This window comes from Ctenocephalides felis, unplaced genomic scaffold, assembly GCF_003426905.1.
Source record: "Ctenocephalides felis isolate EL2017-DRISC unplaced genomic scaffold, ASM342690v1 CF-g0.4_SCAFFOLD_03570, whole genome shotgun sequence".
Lineage (NCBI taxonomy): Eukaryota > Metazoa > Arthropoda > Insecta > Siphonaptera > Pulicidae > Ctenocephalides > Ctenocephalides felis.
This window is the reverse complement of record NW_020539724.1, coordinates 1,611,796-1,623,827: the sequence shown is the minus strand read 5'-3', so window position 1 is coordinate 1,623,827 and position 12,032 is coordinate 1,611,796. Positions and strand designations below refer to the sequence as shown.

The following is a 12,032-nucleotide window of genomic DNA, read 5'->3' as shown; positions in this document are numbered from 1 at the left end:
TACTCGTTCACGTACTATTATATTTACAAACACTCATATACACTCGTACTATTATGTACGCAAATACTATTACTCATTCACGTACTATATATTTACAAACACTGTTATATACTCTCGTACTATTATGTACGCAAATACTATTACTCATTCACGTACTATTATATTTACAAACACTGTTATATACTCTCGTACTATTATGTACGCAAATACTATTACTCATTCATGTACTATTATATTTACAAACACTGTTATTACTCTCGTACTACTATATACGCAAATACTATTACTCATTCACGTACTATTATATTTACAAACACTGTTATATACTCTCGTACTACATTATGTACGCAAATACTATTACTCATTCACGTACTATTATATTTACAAACACTGTTATATACTCTCGTACTACTATGTACGCAAATACTATTACTCATTCACGTACTATTATATTTACAAACACTGTTATATACTCTCGTACTATTATATACGCAAATACTATTACTCATTCACGTACTATTATATTTACACAACACTCATATACTCTCGTACTATTATGTACGCAAATACTATTACTCATTCACGTACTATTATATTTACAAACACTGTTATATACTCTCGTACTATTATGTACGCAAATACTATTACTCATTCATGTACTATTATATTTACAAAACTGTTATATACTCTCGTACTACTATGTACGCAAATACTATTACTCATTCACGTACTATTATATTTACAAACACTCATATACTCTTGTACTATTATGTACGCAAATACTATTACTCATTCACGTACTATTATATTTACAAACACTGTTATATACTCTCGTACTATTATGTACGCAAATACTATTACTCATTCACGTACTATTATATTTACAAACACTGTTATATACTCTCGTACTATTATGTACGCAAATACTATTACTCATTCACGTACTATTATGTACGCAAATACTATTACTCATTCACGTACTATTATATTTACAAACACTGTTATATACTCTCGTACTATCATGTACGCAAATACTATTACTCATTCTCGTACTATTATGTACGCAAATACTATTACTCATTCACGTACTATTATATTTACAAACACTGTTATATACTCTCGTACTATTATGTACGCAAATACTATTACTCATTCACGTACTATTATATACGCAAATACTATTACTCTTTCACGTACTATTATGTACGCAAATACTATTACTCATTCACGTACTATTATATTTACAAACACTGTTATATACTCTCGTACTATTATACGCAAATACTATTACTCATTCACGTACTATTATATTTACAAAACACTTATATACTCTCGTACTATTATGTACGCAAATACTATTACTCTTTCACGTACTATATTTGGTTAGTTTTGGAAGACATTTTTGCAATAAAAAAATCGATTTTTTTAAGTTTCTAAAGCAGGCTCCTCCCCCCTTAAGTCGATTATTTACACATAAACAGTGCAATTTGCTTTAGAGCAAAATACCACTCTTCACCAGCTTTATTAAAAGTAGAACAACTGCTGCAATTATAATTATAGAATTTGAAGTTTTGTCCTCTATTATTTGATAAATATATTAAAATAATTTATTATTTTTCAGCGTTTCCGATTTTGCGGGGGCGCAGATTGCCCTGATTGGCTTTTAGCAGAATTACATGCGTTGTCCAGGCTGAGTTCAGTCAGGGTGCGCCAACTTGCCACTTTAGTAGTTCAAAGCATACTGGATGGAAAAGTAGACGTGAGTACCAAATTTTTATTATTACTGCTTGATAGGTTTTGGTATTGGTTTTATTTATCGTAATCTTGAATATGAATACTATTATTCTTATGAAAGCAAGCGTCCACAAATGTTAACAAAGAAATAAGTTCATTATTTAAAATTAACATATACGAGTATAATTTGGAATGGAAGCAGTATTGATGATTTCTACTTCTTTCATTTAACTGTGATTTATTAATTGTATTTTGTGTATATTATCTGGATGTCCACTCTGACAACTGTGAATTATATGGAAAAATTAAAATCTTTAATCATTTAAATACTCATCACATTACATGTGGTGAGGTAAACATAAAAATAAAGTACAATTTTTTTATCAAAACTGGAAGAATCTGCTACTTGATATAAATAAGTCGAACAAACATTTTTTCTGCTACGTTTGAAATGAATAACATTGTAGTTCCTGAAACCTGTGCCATTCCATTATTTAGAACGCTTTTGGTAGTGCTTAATAATTTTATCGTAGACATTTAGTCTGATGTTCATTACATTTTAGGAAGAAAAGCTGATCAAGATTATGAGCGATACCAAATTAGGTATGTTGGCATTATATATTTACAAGCCACCAATGCTATAATCATTTACATTACCTGCAATGCACATGAATCCAACATTATTTGAATAATTATATTGGGAATAATTATGAAGATTCTTCAACATATTTGAGGAATATATCTATTATTAGATGTTTAATAGAGCTGATGTAATTAATTTCAATACTTTGTTAAAGATAATTTATATCAAATGTTGATTCCTAAAGCAGAGTGATATATTTATGATATATTGTCATCCAGAATGCATTGTATTCAGTATCTTTTGCAATATTGTTGTTAGGTACTGGAATACAAGAAAGACTCACACAACAATAATCATTGAAACCATTTAGATGAGCAATGAAATTGGAGATACAAATAATTTTTACTGATTAAATTAAACTCTGCTTAAACAATCCGTTTTACTCAGTTCATTTCCAATTAATGGTGAATGAAGTCATTGTTCGTGCATTGGTATCAAACTGGATATAATTCATGATGGATGTTTTATGTATTTTAAATATGAACTGGACTACTCATTCATAATAACACATAATAAATTTTACATCAAGTTTGGTTCATGACTAAAAATTAGTAACACTCAAAAGCAAATAAAAATGTTATAACTGAAAAGCGATTGAAGCAGACATCAAGATCTATATGACTGTATACTAAAATAATGTCTGATTTTTATGGACAGATATTTTAAGCATAAAGGCAGCATCTTCTTGCGTAAATTTTGTACTACAATCAGCTGCCAGACATGGAGCAGTTGATAGTGCTCTATCCAGCGAATTGCAGCAATTGGGGTTACCTCGAGAACACAGTGCAGCAATTTGTAAAGTATATAATGAGCAATGTGCTGCCATTACTGCAAAATTGAGAGAACAAAGTTTAAGAGGTAGGTTTCAAGGGTAAACTTTTACTTCAAGAAATTTATTTTAGGAATGTGTAATATTGAGAGCAAATCATTGGATTGTTTTTGCTACAAGAAATACAAATATTTACTCTTAAAGTGGCGCAATGCCGATTTGTTAATACAGTGGTACCCTGACTTACGAGTGACTTGAGATTTGGTAGATAAAAATGATTTTACTACCATAGAATTATTTTGCCAGTTTTATGATAATAAGTTAATATTACTTGTGTACTAACGATTTATTCACAAGAATATATCAAGGATTATTTTAACATTTGAAATTTTAATAATACATTAATAGTGTTTGTACAGTTATACATGTTGAGTTTGCATTTTTTTCTTTTTGTACATTTACAAAACATTATTTACTTTTATAACCATGGTTCTAAAGAAAAGGATCATGTCTCTTGAATGAAATAATAAAATTCTTTAAAAATATGAGGGTGGCGAGGATGTACGAGTTTAACATAAGGAGTTGATAAAGGGTATTACTCCAGCAAGGGCGTTACAATAATTTATAGGTAGTTTTCTGATTGTAAAATTGCAACAGTTCGAGCAAAGAAGTTGTTCAAACAGGTCACACTCATTTTGCAATATTGTGAATGGGCAGTAAGAAACAACAATCAAATTAATAAATATTAAATTTATTTTTAATATTCAAAAAACTTCACAAAAGCCACATTGCTGGAACAAATTAATGGCATTTCAATTTCAACTTCAAGGAACAAATTAAACTCGTATGTCGGGGTACTACTGTATTTAGAAAACATTCATTTAGTTTTTCTTTCATCCATTCTGTACACACACCCCAACTCAATAACAAGAAGTTTTTGTATAGAGGGCTGCACCTTTTCTGGATACACTCCATCATTTTATTATTTTCAATTATATTAATATAATTTTTTATTATTCTGCAGTTAATAGATTAAAAGAAGTTACTGCCAATATACCAGAGAACACTATAGATTGTGTACAATTAAATTTAACACTAGGAGACGTTGTTGAAGATGGACAACGTGTAACGAAAGAACATATATTTAACATTGGCAAAGAAGATCTTATAATAATGATCAATGAGCTAAAAAAAGCACGAAGTTTGATGCAAGAATTATCTAAGAGCTCATGATAAAAAGATAACATTAATTTATGAGATACTTGTAAATATATTTTATATAAAAATACCCAATAGAATTTTAAATATTAATTTTGTAATGTATATTATTTATTACCAAAATACATTGTTTTCTATAGAGAACTTTGTTGTTTCAATGAAATGTAATATATATTACGATTTTACAGAATTCAGACAATTAATTTAACTTCAATATCGCTGCTAAAAAGTAGCGTTAATTACTTCAAGCGCCGTAAATAACGATATTGAAATTTTATCATAATTTTATGCGGAATGCTATATTTGTTTATCCGTGATAATGCTATTTTATTCAAAAAACCTTTGTTATTTCCAGGGATGCATTTTCTGAAAAAATGCTGCTTTATGTGATGTGTTTTTTATAGTCCTAACATAGGATAATCTGCGTAAAATTAATTATGTTTTCAGCTAATTTATTTTTTGAACTTCTCCATTGAAAACGTCATAAATAAAGGAAAAAAAAATATTTCGCTGACCATTCAATTTGACTGAATGCAGTCACAAAATTGTTTTAATTATAGACAATATTTGAAATTTTAACAGGTGTTTATAATTACGTTCTTGAAAATTTTAAATGTCATCACGATATTGGAATAATTACTTCACGTGCGCAATAATTATGATTGTATACTTGCAATTTTATCATAATTTTATGCGGAATGTTGTATTAGTTGTCGTGGAAAAATTATTTCATTGGCGGAAACCTTAGGAATTTTCAGAGATGCACTTTCTGAAGGAATAATGTTATAGCCAATATACTTCTTCTGCCTTAAAAGTAAAATCGCCCTTATAAATATTATATTACTTTAAAATTACGTAATTTTTTTCAACTTGTTCAAAAGTAAGTTCAGTAATAAGTAGATAAATATAAATTTAATGCTACATATATAAAAATTTATTAAAGAATTCTAATATAACAAAAGCAAATATCTAATTCAAAAATCCTATATTCAAATATCTTATTCTTGTACATAATTTGCGCTGCAAAATAGATTTTATTCTTCTTAGACTAAGAGTTGTTCCTGTTAATGATGGATCTAACTATGTAGTATAACAAGATTTTTAAATATAAAACATAAGAAATAATCAATTTCATAAATCCAAAATTTGGATCTTCATTGACGAATTTCTCATTCTACCAATGCGACTCTGTAAATTGTTTTCAAATTCCATGAAAATTTTTAGTAAAACTGTAATTTCCCCAAACTTCTGCAAGTATTTTGCAATTTTAGTTTTCTGTTTACTTGAAAATCAATTTTAGTTAGTTGATTTATCATCATGCGTTGGCTACGTCAAGTGCATTTAACCTGGTTTCAGTTGCTTTGCATTCGGATCCTCAAATGTGGTCCAATGCCAAAACACATAGCCTTTATTATGGACGGAAACAGAAGGTTTGCTGAAAAAAATATGATGAGAAAAGTCGATGGACACAGGAGCGGTTTTGTAAAAATGTCTGAAACTCTGCAATGGTGTATTCATTTCGGAATAAGAGAAGTAACGGTGTACGCCTTCAGCATTGATAATTTCAAACGAAGCAAGGATGAGGTGGATGGTTTAATGAATTTAGCCAGAGAAAACTTTAAAAATCTCCTGGATGAAGAGGGTAATATTATGGCAAATGGTGTTAGGATTCGACTTCTTGGAAATATTGATATGCTTCCTGATGATGTCAAGAAATTGGCAGCGAAAATCACTTACATGAGTAAGGACAATGCCAAAGTATTCTTAAATATTGCTGTAGCTTATAGTTCTCAGTTTGAAATGGTGACTGCTATGAGGGATATAGTTCAAGGAGTTGAAAATAAGGAATTAAAACCATATCAAGTAACTGAAGAAATAATATCAAAATGCATGTACACTTCAGATATGCCGAATCCTGATCTACTGGTTAGGACATCAGGAGAACTACGATTCAGTGATTTTCTGCTCTGGCAAATTTCGGGTACTAGTGTCTATTTTACTAAACAACTGTGGCCGGAATTTAGTTTTTGGAATTTTTTCATGAGCATATTGTATTATCAAAGACACATTCGGATTATATCGAGTTTGAATAATTATCAATTGCAATATGCTGAGGAAGATAGAATGTTTAGAAGAACTCATGACGAAGACGTATTTTTGAATAAACTCGATTCAGCTAAATGGGAACATGTTAAACTATATATGTCATTAAAATGTTAGTAATTAGATGAAACTATATAAATATAATATATTAAAATAAGGCTGTTTGAATATCATTAAGTGAAGAAGCTTGTTGGTGGTAATGTTCTTTGTAACAAAACATTATTAGTATTTACAATTGCAAATAGTGTTTTAAATGATGAATAAAATATACTACTTTTATATTTATAAATGCTACAACATTTTAAATCTTTGGATCACCTTTTAAACGAAAACTGTATAAGCGGTTAAATTGATAATCAATCATTAATATTCTGTAATATTTGTATGTTCTTCAATTTGATTGCATTATTCTAAATAATCGATATTTTATTGATCAATATTACCATATTCGAAAATTCACTTGGCAAAGATCCACTCCATAACTTCTAGGTGACACGTGTACGTATAACTTCATACATAAATTTATATTCTTGCAGCATGTTAACATAGAAAACAATTGCTATCGTTTCGTCATTAGGAATTGCAACACATGCCACCTAAGTTATCGTATTTTCTTCTTTATTAAATGATATATTTTTTGCAATATGAACTTGCATTAGCAGGCGAAGGAAAAATTGATAATTGATTTTTTTAAGATAATTTATTTAAGGCAAAATGCCACTTACCTAGTCAGTGGTTTTAAATGAAATCGTTGCGCAAACTGTTAAATTTCTGTATTGGTCTTTGATTCTTGAGTGCATTGATTCAGAGGATTAATTACATTCCTTAAGGCAAAATGCTACTTACACCTAGGACTTACACCTGGTTTATTAATTTTGAATAAAATCGCTGGCGTACTATTAAATTTCGGTTTTTGTCTTCGATTTTTGAGTGCAATATTTTGCATTCGACGTATAAATAGAACCTTTGTGTGACGTCATCGTGCATTTGAAATATGCCCATATATGGCAAGACCTAGACAAGGACAAATATATTGCCAAAAATTGTGCAAATTCAGTTGTCTGAAGGCACTCGAAGCGATCACTTGTCGGTCGTCAATTGTCGGCCATCAATCGTCGGTCTTCGGTGGTGTTAATTCTTCCGAGTGCCATTTTGTCCGAATTGATGGTTGTCGCCGCGTGTGTTGTGAGTGAATTTATCGAGAATAATTGCTAATAAAATGGTATGTTATAGATTGTATTTGAACATATATATTGAATATATATATATATATATATATATATATATATATATATATAGCATGATAATTCTATATTATAATATATACTATTTTTTGATATAAAATATCACTTTACGAAGTGCAATGCGCTTTGTTGATGGTGCGTTCAGTTGATGCACGATGCACGCACCATCGTCCTTGAAGTGTTCAAGGACGAATATGAATTATGCAATATTATTAAAGTATTTATGGATTTTGATATTATGCATTAATTGTGTGCATTAATTTCGCCCTTTAATAAGTTGTTCCATGCCCTGAAAAAAACTTGGACCTACATTTCTCAAAATATTTTTTTCGTTTGAGGGTTTTTTGATGTTTTTGGATTTAGTTGTAGATTGTGTTCCCCAATAATATATTGCATAATCATAAATGATAATGGTCCAATGTCGAAACACATAGCCTTTATTACGGACGAAAATAGAAGATTTGCTGAAAATAATATGATGAGAAAAGTCGATGGACACGGGAGTGGTTTTGTAAAAATGTCTGAAACACTGAATATGAATCTTGGATTATTATTAAAGCATTTATGGATTTTAATATTATACATTAATTTTTTAATTTCGCTCTTTAATAAGTTGCTCCAATTCTTGAAAAAAACTTGGACCTACATTTCTCAAAATATCTTTTTGTTTGAGGGTTTTTTGAGGTTTTTGGATTTAGTTGTAGATTGTATTCGTCAATATATATTACATAATCATAAATGGTAAAGTGAGAGCCACACGCTTTGTCCAAATTTGTGTGACACACGTCAAGAAACTAGTGGGGTGTATGGCATGGTGCCTTAAGGCAAATTGCTGGAACTTCCCGTACCGCAACGAAATGTTCAAGGAATTTTGAATGTTTTCAAATAGATTTTTATTAATATTGTAACATTGTCTAATATTTATAAGAATTATATAAACTGAATTGCAAAGTTTAAATTATTTGTTTAAAGTATATTAGAACTATAGTCAGAATTAAAAATAAAATCTGAATTATTTTTGATATACAAATTTTTTTTTGGAAAAAAAAAAGTTGAGACAATTTTTTTTTCCAAAATCAATTATTTTGTTAAGACAAGCAGAAAGTTCTTTGAATCATTTAAATCGGATGCTTAGTTCTCTCAAAAACTGCCATTTTTTGCACATTTAGCTCTGTATCTCCGAAATGGCTAGGCCTGCCTTTGCCTAAAACTAATAACCACTTCTCCCAATCATTACTAATTGAATGTTCTTTAGATCGTTCAAATCGCATGCTCCGTTCTCTAAAAAAAACTCGATATCTATTTTCTGCACTCTTTGCTCTTTATCTCCGTAACTGCTGGACCTGCCTTTGCCAAAAACTAATCAGCTCATCTATCTATCAATAGGAATCATCAGTTTTTTGAACCATTCAAATCGGTTAATCCGTGCGCCTGAAAACGTGACTGGAAATTTGTATCCTTGCATACATACACACACACATCAATTTTTTCTGAGGTATGCCAAAATGTTCAGAAACCTTCAAAACGTCGAGAAATGTAAAAATTTTCAATTTCAATTTTCGGCCCATTACAATAACAACTTACCCTACGGGAAGTTAAAAAGCAGCGTAACCATAACATTCGTCTATTTTACGGCAGAATTGTCCCAATTTTCAAACATAACAAAAATTATTCGTTTCGAGTAATTATAAAAATTTCACGAGTATAAATAACAAAACTTTCCGAATTCAGTTCTTATCCTCGAATTATAATTTATATCAAACGAGCTCTGTCGAACGTGCAAAAACTTTCTTTTTCTGTTGTTTGCATGCACCATGTCCCTGCGGAGCCCAATAAAACCGAAACGCCTGATTTACGTACAAGAAATATGTCGCCACTTATAACCGTACAGCTGCCATCTCCATGAATATTAATTTTACGCCAATATTAAAAAATATCTGAAGCGTTAATCATGATTTATACGAATGCGACAGAAACTTTCAGCTATATCAAGTTTGATATTAAAGTTTAATTAAACCGGTAAACTGAGAGCTGGTGTAAAGATCCTTATCTATTATCACTATTTATGTTCATTATATTGACCGTCCAGAGTATAGGCATGGAGGTTCCAATATTTTGGTGATATTCAATTAACTTGTTTCGGGTAAAAATTTTTTTTGTTACAGAGATTAGTCTAAATCAGATGATTGTTTATAACAAACTCTTTTTAACTCAAACATTTTCAGTAATAATTTTTTATTTTTTGACACAGAAATAAGTTATAATGAAAATATTATTCATAAAAATTGTAACTTATATTTCTTAAGCAATAGTAAGACATTATATTTATTTTAAATAATGTTTAATTATTGAAACTGATTTTCTCTTGAACTTAATAATTCTTAAATTTTTGATAGTTTGTTATGTAAGGTTAATAATGACTACTATATAGTTAAAGCATTAGTTTATATTTTAAAATCAATCAGATTTGCACCTATGAAATTAATGTCTTATTAAATCTATCAGAAAATTTCATAAAATGTTTTGAATAATAAAATATAGGCACATATTTTTTCCATTTTTGGCATAAAACGCTTCGAATGACTAGAATCCAGAAATATAAAATATAAGATTTTCTGGGGAAATCATTAACTTTCTAATTTTTTTTTAAATTTTAGTCGGGCTGTTACTGTTACTTTCTTAGGCTGTTTGTAATAAAATACAAAAAATGTTCGGAACATCTTTTGGATTATTCGTATTTATTTTTAACGGTACTGTGTTTCGTTAGGATCTTTGCAAATAAAATTTCTAATATATCTTATCAGGATTCTTTGCATACAAAATTTAGGATTCATTTTCTAAAATACTAATAATTTTAAATATAAGCGTCATTATTTTCACGATAAATTAAAAGTACTTACAATGTTTGATGCAATATTGATATCAACTCTCTGTCTATTATATGGTACTGTGCATTACGGAATATGACTTTTTATATTTCTTGCTCTCTGAGAATCATATTATTAATAAATTGACAGCCAGCTAGCTGAATGATATTAATGTTCTTTAATTTTTGAAAGAATGAGATTTTTCTTCGAAACAGAGTATACGATTTCAATAAAATATTTTTCAAGTCATTTGACGAGGGATTATTGGTCGCATGCAAACTATAAAATAATTGATGAAATTTAAATTATTTATTGAAAGATCTAATATTGGCAAGGTCGTAATTTGCTTTGGTTTATATACAGGTGATTCATTTGAATCGTTTTTTTGAGTTCTTGAACCGAAGAAGTAAAAGTGCATGATTTCCACATTATGTAACATGATTATTTACTATTAACTTCTTAACATTCCTTATAACATTTTTATAATATATATATATATATATATATATATATTATTTAGTACATTAAATACATTACATGAGAAAAATTATATCTTAGTCTAAAATTTTATTGTCCATGAATAATCTGCCAAAATTAAGACTGCCCATCCTTTTGTTTAAAAACAGTGAATCAAATTTCATTTCCCAGTGGGCGTTTACTGGTATAACAGATTATATATTTCTCCCAACCCCTGTTTCTAAAATGATTCTTTTAAAATCGCCCCGAATGATTTCACACCCCCGTTTCGGCTATAGTCCATAACACTTCTCAACTCCTGACAATAAGTCAAACATTAATTTTAATATATAGTCGGAGAGCGGCCCCGTACTACTCGCAAAAAGATCGAACCCTCTTAGTTATTGAATTATGAAAAAGAAAAAAATATGAGAACTGCTGTATCAAATGGTTCCATTAGCAGTTATGTTACTTATTAGATTTATAGATTTGTTTGCGACGAAATTAAATCAATTGAGTCAGGTTGTACGAATTATTTTTAATGTAAATAACTTTTTTTATTAAAGAAGGGTTCGGGGGCAACAGCATTCTTATGTAGGCTCTGCTTTATTGCTTTCTTATAAAACTTGCTTTTCTGCTAAGCTAATCAAGTTGTAAAATCAAACTTATTTAAATTGTCACTTGGTCAAATTCAATAAAAAAAAGTCTCCCCGTCAGTTCGAATCGAACTTTTGAATTATTTAGATCAGTTAATCCGTGCTTTCAAAAACATGGATGAAAAATAATATCCATACATACACACATCCATTTTTTTCGCAAAGTTCCCAAAAACATGGATGAAAAATAATATCCATACAAACACACACATCCATTTTTTCTAAGATATGTTTCCAAAATGTTCATTCGTTTCATTTTCGATTGGGGTGGACATTATAATAACTTACCCTAAGGAAAGTTAATTAATTCTTTTATTTGAATAATTAAGCAATAGCGTCAAT

General features: G+C 29.3%; 1 protein-coding gene and 1 pseudogene across 4 annotated transcripts in view; both read left to right on the top strand.

Annotated features, from left to right (window-relative positions):
- The window catches only part of LOC113382943 (homeobox protein Nkx-6.2), a 180,987-nt gene that overhangs the window by 11,981 nt on the left and 156,974 nt on the right, over positions 1-12,032 (top strand). For 2 of the 4 annotated variants that reach the window (XM_026621200.1, XM_026621199.1), the window contains exon 3: positions 1,622-1,759. The gene's annotated coding sequence lies outside the window, so the exon portion shown is untranslated. Of the gene's footprint in view, positions 1-1,621; positions 1,760-3,034; positions 3,236-4,170; positions 4,432-7,539; positions 7,690-12,032 lie in introns of those variants that run through there. The other 2 variants (XR_003367703.1, XM_026621201.1) reach the window with 2 other exon arrangements.
- Positions 5,682-6,584, top strand: LOC113383046 (annotated as a pseudogene).